Source organism: Sciurus vulgaris (assembly GCF_902686455.1).
Source record: "Sciurus vulgaris genome assembly, chromosome: 3".
Classification (NCBI taxonomy): domain Eukaryota; kingdom Metazoa; phylum Chordata; class Mammalia; order Rodentia; family Sciuridae; genus Sciurus; species Sciurus vulgaris.
The window spans coordinates 42,880,582-42,896,205 of NC_136463.1; the positions used below are offsets into that span (position 1 = coordinate 42,880,582).

Consider the following 15,624-nt stretch of genomic DNA (forward strand, 5'->3'; position numbering starts at 1 on the left):
ACCAATCAGTGAGTATGTTTATGAGGGACAAGAAGACTGGGGATGTAGTTCAGTGGTAGAGCACCTCATTAGAATGCACAAGGTCCTGGGTTCCATCCCTAGCACAAAAAAAGGGGGGAGGGTGTGCATGGTAGGGAGGCGAGTATTCATTAATTACTACTGGTATTTATTGAAGTTTTTTTTTTGGTATCTAACCCTCGGATAGGCATCAGGAGAAACAGGTCTTCACGGTAATTAAAATCCAGATGGGAAACCATTTTACAACCTAGAAGGAATCAGTGGATTCAGGCACTGACCATCAATGGCTGCTAACAAAGAGAAAGATAGCCAGAAATTATGAGCCTCCTGAAAGAAAAATATGCTGCTTCTGAGGTAATCCTGTCAAAAACTGAGACTGAATCTGACTAAACTCTAGATGTAACTCCTTACGCACATGTGGAGCACCAAGGAACAAAAAAGAATTCCACTTCAGGTAAGGTCAATGTGTTCATGTTATACACTCCAAAAAGTGGCCAGCACATAGAGCAATACTCAATAATTGTAGCCCTACACAACCCTCCACAATCAATATTACCAGACCCATTTCACAGGTGAGGAAACAGGCTCAAAAAAGTAGGTAACTTGTCCAAAATGTCACACTGCCAGTAGGAGACAGAAGTTGGATTTCAGAACTGGTCCCCGCTGGCCCCATGACTACCAGGAGAAGGGAAGGCAGAATTGTGGGGAAGAAATGAGCTCTTACTCTGAACAAGGAGCAGGAATAAGGTAAGGCCAAAGGAATTAAGCAACAAAAACACTCAAGACCCTCAGAAATTTCATTCTCATGAAGTTGGAGGCAAAGTCTTCTCCTAATTAATGACTAGTCTCCACAGCTATCAAAGGAGTGACCTCACTAATTCAAATAAATAGCCACAGGGTTTCGGAGAGAACAGTTTAAACTTTGCTTTCTGTAATAAAGATTCTGGATTACAGCCCAAAGCTTTAGCTAGTTAAGTGTGGGGGTCAGTCTCATAAATTGTTTTCTTGGATGGATCCCAAGAAAAGCGGGCTGTTATCCTAGCAAGGAGGTGATTGGTTTTGCATTCCTACCCAAAAGGGAGGCTTCTCCATGGAGCTTGTAAATCATACTTGGAAGATCTATACTACTATGATTATCAATCTTCTGCTAAAATCTGTTCCAGTGTTTTATTTGGAGAAAACTACATCACTAAAGATGGCTGTCCAGGATGGCACCCAGAACATGCAAACATCCACAGAGGGGGCCATTTCTCCAATAAACTGTTACACAAAGGCTCTCAGAAGTAAAGTCTTTTATGCTCGTTCACTCACTGCCTGAGCACCTTGGAGATGGCCTCCTGCCCCCAGAGGCTACCAGTTCCAACTGTCTATTCTGCTCTTCACATGATAATGGGTTACTACTGAAGAGCAAGTTCTGGAGGCCTCTCTGGGGATGCAAGAAGAGGGCTGGTCACAGTCTAAGGATCCCATTCATGTCCTCATTTAGTCCTCAGACAACCATGGACAACTTCCTTAGCTACCTGTTTACAAAGCTGGACGACAGAGAACCTTACTGCACCATGAAAATGAAAAATACATGAAAGAATCAGGCAAAATGCTTACATGCTGGTATGCTGTACTGTTTTTTTAAACCAGAACTAAATCAGATCTTTTAGAATAGGGATTCCAAATACCTTTTATCCAGGGGCAATTCCTGAGCCCTCCTCTGTGAGTCTCTAACTTTCACCCCCTCCCCCCGCAGAGGCAGTGTTCCAACAGAGCCGGTGCAGCCAGTCAGACCTGGGATTGATTTTAGGCCCTGCTACATTATCTTCAAATTTTCCTTTCCTAGCAAGTTTATAGTTGTAATGGATAAATAGCACTGCATCCTCCTTACCATCTTGGCTGAATGAAAAACAAAGATCCACCAATAAGATAATGAACCTCATTTTGCTTTAAGAGGTTCAGCCTCTTTGTGTGCTTAAAAATTTAGCACAAAAAAACCAATGTGAGCTTTTTGTATTTTTTAAAAAATTGTTTTAGTTGTTGATGGACCTTTGTTTTATTTATTTATATGTGGTGCTGGGAATCGAACTCAGTGCCTCACACATGCTAGGCAAGTGCTCTGCCATTGGGTCAAAACTGCAGCCCAAACTTTTTGTATTTTAATTCTCTTCCTCATCCTTTTCTTTGCTTCTTGCCATTTCAGGTGCTGATGAGCAAGCTCCTAAAATGAGAAGCAGGAAGAGGGCAGAGATAAGGATGAAGAAGTCCAAGGAAAATCACTCAGCTGTATCATGAGCTTCTAAAAAACCAGTGCCAGGTTAACACAGCAGACAGAGGTAAGAACCAGACAACCCTGGCCCCCTGACCTAAGATCAGCATGTTCTTTTTCATGAGGCTGTGTAGCAAGGTTTGATAAATAATCACAGTAATAAAGGTGGGGACCTTGGGGTCAGACCTGGGTTCAAACTCCTGGTTCTGCAATTTATTAGCCCCAAGACCTCAGGCAAGTTCATCAGTCTTGATTTTAAGTCTCAGTCATTTCACACGTAAAATGAGGATCATAATTACACACTTTGCAGGATTAATATGAAAATCAGAAATAATATATTTAAAGAATGTAATATCAACTACCATGTATGAAGAATTTATTATATATTGATACATACACTCTCCCATTTAAACCTAACAACAACCCTCTGCTATTATGACCCTCCAGTTTTAAAGATGAGGTCAGATTAAGGCAGTTTGTCCCAAATGACAGAGTGTTGGCAAGTGTTGGGGCTAAGAATGGGACTTGGGCTTATTTGCTTCAAAGATTGTAGAGCTTTTGTTTTTGTCTGGTTTGATTTTCTGTTTTTTTGTGAGTGCTAGGGATGGAACCCAAGACCTTGCACATGCTAGGCAAGGATTGTACTCCTGAGCAGCAGCCCAGTCCCCATGGTTATGTTTTCTGTGCCATTACAGTATCTTCTGCAAGCAGGTAGTAACAAAATGGCATTAGAATCAGGTTGAATTCCAACACATGCTTCTGCCAGTTTTACCTGCAGCTCTGGAGTGGATGCATCCTCATTCTCATTTTACAGGTAAGAACCTGGGGCTCAGGTGAATTAAGTCTCCCAAACAAGAAGAGTCCTTCTCTTTAGAGAATTTTACTTAAGCATTTATGGAGAAAATTCTGACATCTGGAATCTGTTTCAAAATAATGCAGAATCAGTGAGAGGACAAACAGATGAAGCAAGACTGGAGTGGCAAGATGTTGAGAACTGTTAAAGCTAAATCTTAGATACACAAAGGCTCCTTATCCTGTTCTCCCAGTCATGTTTATGTTTGAAAATTTCCATAGTAAAACCATAAGAAACAAAAATGAAAAAATCATCTCATATCCTGGAGAATATGTAAGGCAGAAGTAGGTCTCTAACAGGTATGTTCTGTCTCCAAATCCTAGGTTCACTCCAATACATTGTAATAATCACTACTTCCTTCTTTCCTTCTTTGTTATATGAGTCCCAAAAAGCTACTAATCTGAGCTGCAGAGTTAGGAAAGTAAGGCAATCTCCACTAAGAGCCAAATGGCAGCAGATCAGCCTGCTGCAAGGGTGCAGGGGCGGGCTGAGACCCACTGCCTACCTAGTCCAGCAAAGACCTGAGAAAAGTAGCAGCACTTGACAGTGGAGAGGATTTGAGGGATCCAAGGAGAACTTAGGAATAAGAAAGCAAAGGTAGTGAGGAGCAATGGGTGCAAATGTACAGACAGAGGGGCACAAGGGTCATACTGCCTTCATGTCTCCCTTGGGCAGTGCTGCCAAAGCTTCCCCATTGGCATCACTCCTTCCCCTCTCTTCTCATAGTCTATCTTCCACATTGTTCCAGGATGGTCATTCTCAAACAGAAATCTGGGCTGAAGCTGGGACTCCCTCGCAGAGCACTTGCCTAGCATGCACAAGGTCCCAGGTTCGATTTCCAACACAGCAAAAAATTTTAAAAAATCAAATGAATCTGATCACATCTTCTGCCTTTGTATTAATAACCTCCCAAGGATCTCCACTTAACTCCAAATAAAGCCTACTCCTCTGCCCCTCAGGGTGATTATCTCTAAACATTTCTCCTCCTTGTGCCCCACTGTTCCCACACATGAGCACCCAGGGCCTGAGGTGTAGCTGCCTTCCACACACAGGTCCCTTTTCTTTAATATACTCTCTTCCTAGAATGCCCCTCCCACTCCTGGTAAACTCCTACAGAAGACCAGCTCAGATGTCACTGTCTTTGTAAAGGTGTCCTCACTCTGCTCAGCTCAGTGTACACTCCTGTTATCTGCATATGTGGGTCTGACTCCTGATGAGAAGGTGGGTGCTACAGCAAGAAGAGGCAACAGACACAGTGACCAATGCCAAGTGGCTATTATCACTATTAGTGACATAAATAATTTTGCCCCTGGGCAAGCAGAGAGAGGCTGTGTCTGTCATCATAGTGCCTGGCACAAAATGACCGCTGGGAGAGGCTGCCCAGTGAGTGTACAGGTGAGGCCAGTAGGACACTGAACAGAGGGCTCCTTCCTGACCTTGGGCGAGGTAGCCTTACTGCAGTGCACTTCACGTGGCTATAAAGCCCACGGCTGCAGTAGGCCAATTTAGTGCAGAAAAACACTATAATGGTTTCCTTCAAAGGTTCCAGACAAATGGAAAAATGATACCCACAGCTTGATGCTCCCCTCACCTCCATGAATGCAAACCTAAAGAATATTTATGATCCATGGGATCAAAGATTTGGTGTCTTAGAAGCAAAGAAAGGTCACAAGATGAAAGAACACAGACCATCTGCTTTTGGGTGGGGAAAGAGAGTCCTATATTCGGAGTTATTCTCCCCAGTGCACCACACACCTGCTTCTCTTGTGAAAATTTCTGTGCCAACACAACAATTTTTATTTAACTTAGAATAAAACCAACATCTCCAACAAGGAAGGGTGAAAAGCTGAACACAAACATGCCAACTAACAGGGAGCTAAGGAAGCCTTCTGGCAGGGAAACAGGAGGCCCTGCAAACACAGCCCACAGCCCTCTCAGGGAAGGGGCACTTGTGCTCTCCATATTAAATTCTTAGTGACAAGGCTTAACAGAGGAGAACAAATGCTCCCAGAGATGTTTGCATGATTGCAAAGGAGAAAAACTTGTCGGGGGCTAGCGCTAGAGGAGCGCCTTCCTTCTCGTTTTTCATAGGCCTGCTGCTCCTCCAATTCCCAGCACCGCGTCTCTGACATTCCAGCAGATGCTGCCTGCCACCGCAGCACTAATCCTTCATCCTTAGGGGCCAATGGAAACGCAGAATTTCCCATTAATCAGGGCCATGGACACCGAAATAGCTCATCTGACCTTTGCAAATACCAAAGGGTGGATTGAAAGCAGAAACTGGCAAAAGGTAACACAAAAGTCTTTAGCTTTCCTCTCAAAGATGATTTTATGCAGTCATTAACCAGGAAACAGAATGCTGATAGGCCCGACAAGGTTAAAAATTAGGTAGAAACAGCCAAGTTCGAAGTGAGGTAGCCACCAACGTTGCAACGCATGCATTCCTTGATGAATTATTTAGCATGCATTAAATATATATATGGCTCAGAAATCTCCTGGCACTGGATTGAAAACAACATCAAACTGAGAACCTGCATCATATGTCGAAATAAACATGATTTTCAATGCTCCATATCAGTTGGACTCCATCAAATAACAAAGAGCTAATATTGCCACAGACCACAGATTGCTATTGACGAGGCAACTCATGTTACATGGACTCAAACTCATTATTAAGCTTTATAACATACATACTTAATATCTATTTATAGCCTGTAAATCTTAGTCAATCACGGTATTTTAGCAAAGTGATCCCTTAATATTTCATGAATAGTTTCTTTACATGGCTATAATTCAGTACCACTCAAAACTGGACCCTAAGGAGTCTTTTTTTTTTTTTTTTTTTTTTTTTTTTTTAAGCGCTGGGGGTTGAACCTAGAGCCTCATGCATGCCAGATAAGCCAGACAAGCACTCCACCACTGAGCTATACTCCCATGTCTCCTAAGTAATTTTAAATGTAGTACTCCAGGTTTGTTCCATTAAAAAAAAAGTAATTACAGAAAACTTCAGGAAGAAGTCACTCAAATAAATTTGCAACAACCTAATTCAATTTTTTATCATTGTTTTATTGAGATGTAACTCATAGACTATTAAATTCACCCTTATATGTACAATTTGGTAGATTTTTAGTATACTAACAGAGTTGTGCAACCATCACTACTATCTAACTCCAGGATATTTTGTTTTATTTTTGCAGTGCTGCAAATTGAACCTAGGCCTTCCTGCCCAATAGTCAAGGCTTTACCACTGAGCCTCAATCCCAGTCCCAAACTTCAGAATATTTTCATCATCTCGACAAGGCACTAAGCAACTCAGTGAGACCTTGTCTCAAAATAAAAAATACAAAATAGGGCTGGGGAATGTGGCTCAGTGATTGAGTGCCCCTGAGCTCACTCTCCTGAGTTCAATCCCCAATACCAAAAAAAGAAGGAAAAAAAAAAAAAAAAAAAAAAACAAAGAAAAGAAAAAGGCAAAGAAAAAGAAACCTTGTACCCATTTGTAATCACTTCCCATTTCCTCCCTCTTCTTGGCCTCTGACAACTACTAATCTGCTCTCTCTGTACAAAGATCTGCTTATTCTGGGCATTTCCTCTAAATGTAGATATATAATATGTAGCCTTTAGTGTCTAGCCTATTTCACTAAGTATGTTTTCCCTAATTCAACTTTTATTAGCACTTTGTTAAATGTCCTTCCCATCTTGATTCTTATATATTTAAAATAATCGAGGGACTGGGCATGTAGCTCAGTGGTAAAGTGTGTGCTTAGTAAGTGCCACATTAAAAAAAACTTAATCCTTTGCTATTAATATAAAGTCAAGTCTGGTTTTTACTGACCAGAGGCTGAAGAATACCTATTTTCCTGTATTGGTCTATTTTTAATAGAAAGTGCCTGGAGGGTTAGGAGGGTACTTAATAACAATGTAGGCCTTCAGAACAACCCCACACACTAAATACAATTTCAACAAGGAACACAAAAGAACTCAAAAACATAGATTTAAGTATGATGCACTACCTACCATCTACAGAGCTCTCATAACATTTTAAAAAATATTTTTAGTTGTATGTGGCCATAATACCTTAATTTGTTTATTTAGGTTTTTTTTAATATGGTGCTGGGAATCAAACCCAGTGCCTCACACGTTAGGCAAGTGTTCTATCAATGAACCACAACCCCAGCCCTCTCATAACATTTTGTAAATGTTATGAGTTAACCTGTACCCTGCCCAAATTCATATGTTGAGGTCCTATTCCCTGTATCTCACTATTTGACTGTATTTAAAGACAGGATCTTTGAGGGCGAGTAAGTTTAAAAAGGGCTGTTAGAGCAGGCCCTCCACCAATTTCACCTGTAAAAAGGAATGACCATGTGACAGCAAGAAGGTGGCAAGTCAGAGAGAAATGCCTCAAAAGAAAGTCAACCTTGCCAGTACCTGACCTTGGACTTCTAGCCTCCAGAAATATAAGGAAATAGATTCTGTTAAGCCCTCCACTTTGTGCTATTTTGTATGGCAGCCCCAGCAAATTTCATGTGATTCTACTTTTTAAAGTAGGACTTTAAACCCCACTTTTCAGATGAGGAAGCACAGGCTCAAATAACTTAGGGAAGCAGGGACTCAAAGTAAAGTTTCATGTCCAAGTTTTTGTTCTATGCCAGGCATTGTGTCATATGCCTGTAATCCTAGCAACGTGGGAGACTGAGGCAGGAGGATCACAAGTTTGAGGTCAGCCTTGGCAACTTGTCTCAAAATAAAAAATAAAAAGGACTGGTGATGTACCTTGTGGGTAGAATACCCCTGGGCTCAATCCCCAGAACTGAAAAAAAAAGTTTTTTTTTCTTTCTAGAAAGTATAGCACACTGTAATTTATTTTTCATTGTTGTAGCACAGGCGGTTATACTATTAAAATAAACAAAAAAATTCTATTTTTAAAAGACCAATATATTCTCTTCCTAGAATATACCTGGGTACAGTCCAAATTCAGAATTCATTCATTTCAGAAACATTTTTGAGGGAGGAAAAAACATTTCATAAGTCAAGTAGTTTATATGCATTATTCAATTTGAGCTTTAAATAATCCTGAGATGCATATTAAACATAATTGAGGAAACTGAGGATCAGAGAAATCAAATGCCTGCATCAGGACACTATATTTGTCTTTCACTGAGTTCCCCAGTCTAACGGTTTCTTTTCAAATATCAACTGTACTACATTCTATTTAACAACATTTCATGGAGACCTGTGGTGCTGGGTGCTCTCCAGACCAAGATGAATATGAATATGCTCTGATTCCTGCCTTGGAGGCAGTGTGGAGCTGAGGCCAGGAAAGTGACAGCTCTCCAGGGCCCCTGCCACCCATGGAGAACTTATGCACGAATCAGAAAAAGTACCACTTCCTCAGAGTGGAAACCATGCCAGGGAACAACCTGAATAGTCCCTAGCTTTACCCTCAGCCCACACAGTTCTTTGCTTCTATCCCTCCCTCCCCAGGACAGTTGTCCCCTCTGCCACTTGCTTATGTGGGAGATTATCTTTTCCCACACTTAGTCGGGTAGAAGGGTTGAGGTCCACCAGTGGATAATGTTGGGAGAGTAAGGATAGTGATAAGAGTTAGGAACACACTAAACCTGCTCTCTTGAGATTCTCCTGCCCCAGCTTGGTGCGACATCTCATAGCCACTGCTATTCCAACACTCTGCATGCTCCCTTTTCTAATGAGAGTGGGCCTCAGTTGAGTATCTCCAACAGGCAATAGGATCCAGCTAGAATCACCTTGATTTGATTTCACTGTATTTATTTACTTCAAATTTTATCATTTTAATATTATTTTGGATGAATGCCAAGTGAAACTGGTTTTCAATTAACCATAATACTAAAAGTTCTTTACAAGTACATTTTTCCAAGTTTTAAAAAACAACAGTGAGTCAATATAAAGGTAATAATTTATAAACGACAGCATAAGAGGTTCATGGATAAAGGCAATCCTAAAGAGGGCCCCTAGGATGAATGGAAACTGTGCAATCTGGGAAGCCCTCAGTCAAAGCCTTGGTGTTCAGGGAAAGGAAAGAGCAGAAACTGTAGTTTCTTCTTCAGGGTGGTGGTGGGCCATGAGGACCCAACAGGAAGGATGGACTAGACCACTGTCACCTCTAATGGGAGGATCCCTGGAATGGTATACTAGTCCTGTTCCTATTACTAATAATTGAACTCCACAGGCTGGATGAGTTATAAATAAAAAAAAAAAAGTTTATTCTGGTTCATAGTCCTAGAGATCCAAGGTCGAGATGCCACATTTGGTAATGGCTTTTGTGCTGGCAGAGTCCTACAGTGGTATGTGGTATCACATGGTAAGAGCGAGGAAGCATAAATGTGTCTTTTCTGGTTTCCTTCCTGTTTCTTATAAAGCCAGCATGATTTAATCATGGGGGTTCCACTTTAGCTAATCCTAATCCTCTCCCAAAAGTCCCACAGTGAGTTGGCATGGAGTGGAACTGGGCTCAAGTCTGGGCTCTGTCATCTACTCCTTGGCATAAGGCTTCTGGCACGTGACTCAGCCTCCTCCAAAAGGTTAAAAAAAATAATAAGCACTGCCTTGGGGTGCTACAAGGAAAATGACAAGCAGCAACTTTCAAGAAATGGCAGTCCTCTCATCTAGCCAGCCCTTTCTAATTCTCTGGCATGGAACTACATGTTAGATCCAGACTCTATGAATGCACCTCAGATTCTAGAGAAACACTTTACTCCTCTGTTCTGACCCTAATTAAAGGAGATACAAGACAGCAGACCTCACTTCATCATAGTGGGTTAGTGACAAAAGAGGGGTAGTATTTATGTGGGAAGGCCCTGTTAAGATTCTTGAGGCTCACATGTCGCAGTAAAACACAGGAAATTGGAGTTGGGGTATAAAAGGTGGCTACCATGGAACAACAGAAAATTTGGTTTCCTTACAACTGGCAGACAGATAGGAAGAAAGTAATACACACTTGATATACATCATCTGAAAATCAAGTGGAGCTGGGCACCATACCCGCCTGTAATCCCAGAGACTCTGGAAGCTGAGGCAGGAGGATTACAAATTCTAGACCAGCCTGGGCAACTTAATGAGACCCTGTCTCAAAATAAAAAATAAAAAAGGGTTGGGGATGCAGCTCAGTGCGTCAGAACATCCTTAGGTCCAATCTCTAGTGCTGAGAAAGAACAAAAGAAAGAAACAAACAAACAAATTGGGAAATGATGACCATAAAGGTTCTTAGGAAAAAGATCTTTCAAGAAAAATAAAAGTTCTGTATGGCCTTTCACAGGACAGGGGGACAAGCTGCAGGGGGAACCACAGGTCTCAGCAACAACACCAATGAGTATTTTCTACCTCTGCATTTCCACTAGGATGTGGTAGTCAGGAAGGAAGTCAGTCAAAGGCAATAGCTTTAATCCACAGGTCTCAGAGATGGTTTTGTTAAATAGTACAAACCAACAACAACCAAATGCCCTCCTCAAATGTGTGGGCAGGTAGAAGATACCCAGCACTGATGGGGGTGGAGGGCAAACAGGCACTCAGGGGCTCTGTTGGGGAAAGAATAATTTAAGACACCTTTTTGGAGGGCAATTTGGCAGTGTCTATTAAAATTTCAAAAGCTCCCATAGTCTGACAGGCATTTTATATCTAGGAATCTAAGTCATAGAAACATATAAGGATACAAAGATACTTTGCTACAGCGTTGTTTACAGGACAAAAAGCCACTGTCCATCCCATTCATATGAAAAAAACTTCAGAGAATAAGGATCACACACTAAGTAGCTATAGGTATTGCCTCTGGGGAGTCTAGTGAGGGTGGGGAAGTGGGGGCTCATTTTTTGTATAATATTTCTTATTTCAAGTACAGGAATGGGCCAGGCACAGTGGAGATGACATATGCCTGTAATCCCTGCAATTTAGGAGGCAGAGGCAGGAGAATCACAAGTTGGAGGTCAGCCTCAGCAATTTAGCAAGATCCTGTTTCAAAATAAAATTAAGAAGGACTGGGGCTGTAGCTCAGTGGTAGAGCAACACACACACACGGAAAGAAAAAAAGAAAGAAAAGAATGAGTCCATGTGTCAATAACCAATCACTGAAGGGCAAAAGGACAAATTACTTTGGCACAAAAGGCCAGAGACACAGCCTCTGGATAGAGGAACACTGGATTACGAAGAGCGTTGGAATGCTGGCTCTGTTGCAGGAGGGTCCCTTAGACATTGAAGGCACACTTCTTCCTCTGCCAATCCAACAGAAAAGCTGGAACTGTGAGCACACCTTTCTGGAAAGCAGACTTCTAACCACTGCAGGTCATCTGGGAGGCTATACCCAACAGGTTAGTCCCTCCCCTAATCAGCCTCCATCCTGCCCCTTGGTGGAGCTCTGAGGCAGGGACCATTTCTTATCTCCCTAAATATATCAAGTTTTGAAACTCAAGATCCCTTGGGACATTCTCTCACACAAGAAACCAGTTTTAAAGATCAGTAACAAGCCGAAGAGCATCCCCCATCTCTCCTCCCACTCCCTTCTGTCTCTGGTCAACTCCTGCCCCTACTCACCCTTCAAAACCAGGTCCAGGCAGCACCTCTCAGGAAACTTCCTTCTCTCACCATTAACTGGGTGACTACCTCTCCTCTAAGCTCCTGTAGGGCCCTGTCTCCACTTCTAACACAGAACTCGCTCCAGATATTGAAATGATGTATTTTTGAGTGAGTCCACCTCTTACTCACACATGCTCGGCCCCAAGCAGGGCAGGCACTCAGGGGCCCTGGGTAGCTATCCCTACTCCCTGCTCCCCATCATACTGTATTCTGCCTGACTGGGTACCCAGGACTTCTGGAGGACTTCTAGTCACTAAGGGCCAACATAATGCCACCAACCCAATTGAGGGCTATAACTTCACTGTCTCTTAGCCACAAATGATCCCTACAATCCCTCTGTTCTGTTTTGACCTCTAACCTGTAAGGCTATCCCTCCCGAGCAATTTTGTATAACAACCATCCAGCACCATCCAGCAAACATGAACTGCTACAAAACAAAATAGCCTGCCTAGGATCCCGACACTGCCTTCCTCCAGATATACATGCTTAACTTAGGTTCTATGTGGGTGCTTCATAATACACCTATGAAAGGTAATGCAGCTACCTCTCACATTAACTAGGATGGCTCCTATAAAAATAGGAAATAACAAGTGTTGGCAAAGATAGAGAGAATTTGGAACCTTTGGGCAATATTGATGGGAATGTAAAATGGTGTAGCTGCTATGGAAACCAGTATAGTGGTCCCTCCAAAAATTACAAATTGAATTATCATATGATCCAGCAATTCCACTTCTAGTTGTGTCCCCCAAAAAAACAAAAGTAGGAACTCAAAGAGATGTTTGTACGCACATGTTCATAGCAGTATTATTCAAAATACCCAAAAGATAAAAATGGCCCAAGTGTACATCAGTGGATGAAAACATGCAGTGTATGCATACAATGGAATATTATACAGTTTTAAAAAGGAAGGTGATTTGGACTGGGGATGTAGCTCAGTGGTAGAGTAGAGAGTTTGGGTTCTATCCCCAACACTATGGGGTGGGGAGAGAAAGGAAGGAGATTCTGACACATGCTCCAACATGGATGTGCCAAGTGCAATAAGCCAGTCATTAAAAGATAAATACTGTATGTTTCCACTTACGTGAGGTATCTAGAGTAGTTAGAGTCATAGAGACAAAAAGTAGAATGCTGGTTTTCTAGGGGGAAGAGGGAATGGAAAATTAAGTGTTTAATGGGTACAGAGTTTCAACTGGGGAAGATGAAAAGGCCTGGAGATGGATGGTGGAGATGGATGGTGATGATGGCTGCCCAGGTACATTAACTGTGAATACACTTTATGCCACTGAACTGTACACTTAAAAATGGTTACAATGGTAAATTTTATGTTATGTGTATGTATATTTTACCACAATAAAAATAAAAGTCTGCAGAGAGTTGTTCTGTGCCCTGAAGTGTGAATTAATTAAGAAGCAGCAATATGATTTCGGCAGTCTGCTAGATAGGTGTTAAATTCAAGCAGGAGTGCCCCAGGTTGCTTTCCAGCCCTAGGAGGACAGAGAACCACAGTACCCCTAAAGGAGCTCACCACCTACTGGTGGGACAGAGCCCAAACAGGGCCCACCACGGGGGCAGAACCTTAAGCATCTCCTGGGCCCTGACCCAGCAGCATGCACATGGTCAGTGTTGGACGGAGTCCACGCCAGACCTCAGTCCAGAGGACTGAGCACAGGGAGCCAAGTGGGGTTGGGGAAGCGAGTAAGCTGGGATATGGGCTTTGCTGGGCTTCAGTCCCATTGGTTGCGCTTCCAAGAAAGTCATAAGGGAGGTAAAAAGGCCCAGTTCACTGTGTGTGTGTGTGTGTGTGTGTGTGTACTCAAAGGTGCCACACTTTGGATGGAACCCAAGTGTCTCAAGTATGCAGAGCACATGCTCTACTACTCAGCTTCACCCCAGCCCTCCAGCTCACTCTTAAGACTACCTCCTTACAATTTCCAGGGAGAAAATACAAGAAACGGACTTGGTTTCAAAACATAAACAGTGTGCTGCAGCTTAAAGCATTACTGATAACATCGTTACAGAAGGTCAGCTTACTCCAGGGTACTTCAGTATTCCTGAGGAATAAACATGATTTATGATTTCTCTCTTCCTCCCACTGGGATGTTCTCTAGGGTGAGTCCCTGGTCCTTCTCTCCGACACATTTTCCATAGAAAAAATATAGAGCTTGGAAATCATGCCGGCAATTGGAATAGGCCATCCCCCATCCCATGCCAGAACCAAGGTCTAATTGGCCACATTCTTCTTTTAAAGAAAGTAATGAGAGAACAATTTGTAACGCAAAACCAGTACCTATCTTCACAACCACACCTGTCATGCACCAGTCCCACTCTTGCCAAACTTTGTCTCCAACAATACTCCCCACCCATAGCTCCAGCTTTCCTTAGACCACCTTACGCTGCCAGTATTCATCTTTGAATTCAAAATCCCACTTAGATTTACACAATGCATTTAAATAAGTAGATAATTACTAAATACATATAAAATACATGCGCCACTGTAGTTTAGGGGCTCCTGGGCTCTGTAACAAGGGGAGGATCTAAGCAAGGTCCCTAAGGATATATGGATATCGACCATGAGCAAGAAAGAAGAGATGCCATGCAGGGCCCCTGATACTCTGTGCACAGGTGGCTCAGAGGCAAGAGAAATGGTAGAATGTATGTAGAGGTCAGCTAAGAAAAGAGACAGGAAGAAGCCCTCAGTGAGGGCCTTATGGCAGGCTCCATTTATAAGTCATTCTCAGGAGATGAGGAATTCCAGAAAGTTTCTGGAAGACTTGTACAAAGTTTTGTGTTGGCCACACTGTGCAAATAAGGAAGGAGGTTGGAGGAAGGAGGCCAACTAAGAGGCAACTGCAATGGCCCAGGTATGACTAGGGCTGGACTAAGTTAGAGCAGGTGAAGACTAAGAAAAGGAAACAAATACTAAAGACATTATGAAAAACAAACACAAGCCCGGAACACTGGCCAGAAGCTCTACAGTCAAGAAAGGCCTAGAGAACCTGCAGGTACAGTGCAGCCCCTCTACCCATCTGCTCAGCACCTTCCTGACCTCCTTCCTTTTGCCATTGCTCACCCTTGGAGCAATCTGTCTTTATGTTCAAAAAGTATTTATGAAATTGAAATGAGTGCATTTCATGGGCACCTTGTCAGAAATGTGCCATTACAAGTGACATTTTTGGGTGTCAGAGTTAGTCTCTCATCTGCTGGTGGATCCAACTTGCCCAGCTGACAAGTGAGAAGACTGTGACACTAACAATTATAGAAACAAATTCAACCTATAATCTGGAAATCAAGCTGTTCTTTCCATCTCTTCCATCACACTCAGCAGACAATGTGGTGGCCCACTGGCAGAGGGCCTTCACTTCTCAACTGTAAAAGTTCAGGGAGACCTGCAGTACCCCAGACTACACGACCTTTTTGAGGTGGCGGGTGGAGAAAACATACAGGTATATGATCTCTCAGGATTAGAGAAGGGAAATAGAAACCCCCTTCAAAGTATCACTGGGATTCAACACAAAACAGTTCATACTGAATAAGTCCACTTAACTGAATTTCTCTTTTTTTTTTTTTTTTTTTTTTTTGGTACTGGGGATTGAACCCAGAGGTGTTTAACCATGGAGCCACATCCCCAACCCTTTGTATACATATATTTTTTTAATCAGTGTTTTTTAATGGTCTTCGTTTACATTTCCAAGAAAAAGCCTGACGTATGTAGGTTTACTAATACCATCCATTAAAAGAAAATGAAATACTTTTCAAAATATGTCCAAATACTTGTGCTTTACATTTCTGGAAATAACAATGTATCCACCTAAACATACCAGTTCCAAAATTTTATACATAATTTTGTCCATCCAGACCTTAAGATCATATAACGAACATCCCCCAAATCAGA

At 42.2% G+C, this 15,624-nt stretch overlaps 1 protein-coding gene across 12 annotated transcripts in view; it reads right to left on the bottom strand.

The window, feature by feature from the left end:
- The window catches only part of TOM1L2 (target of myb1 like 2 membrane trafficking protein), a 115,943-nt gene that overhangs the window by 85,719 nt on the left and 14,600 nt on the right, over positions 1–15,624 (bottom strand). The gene's annotated exons all lie outside the window — the stretch shown is intronic.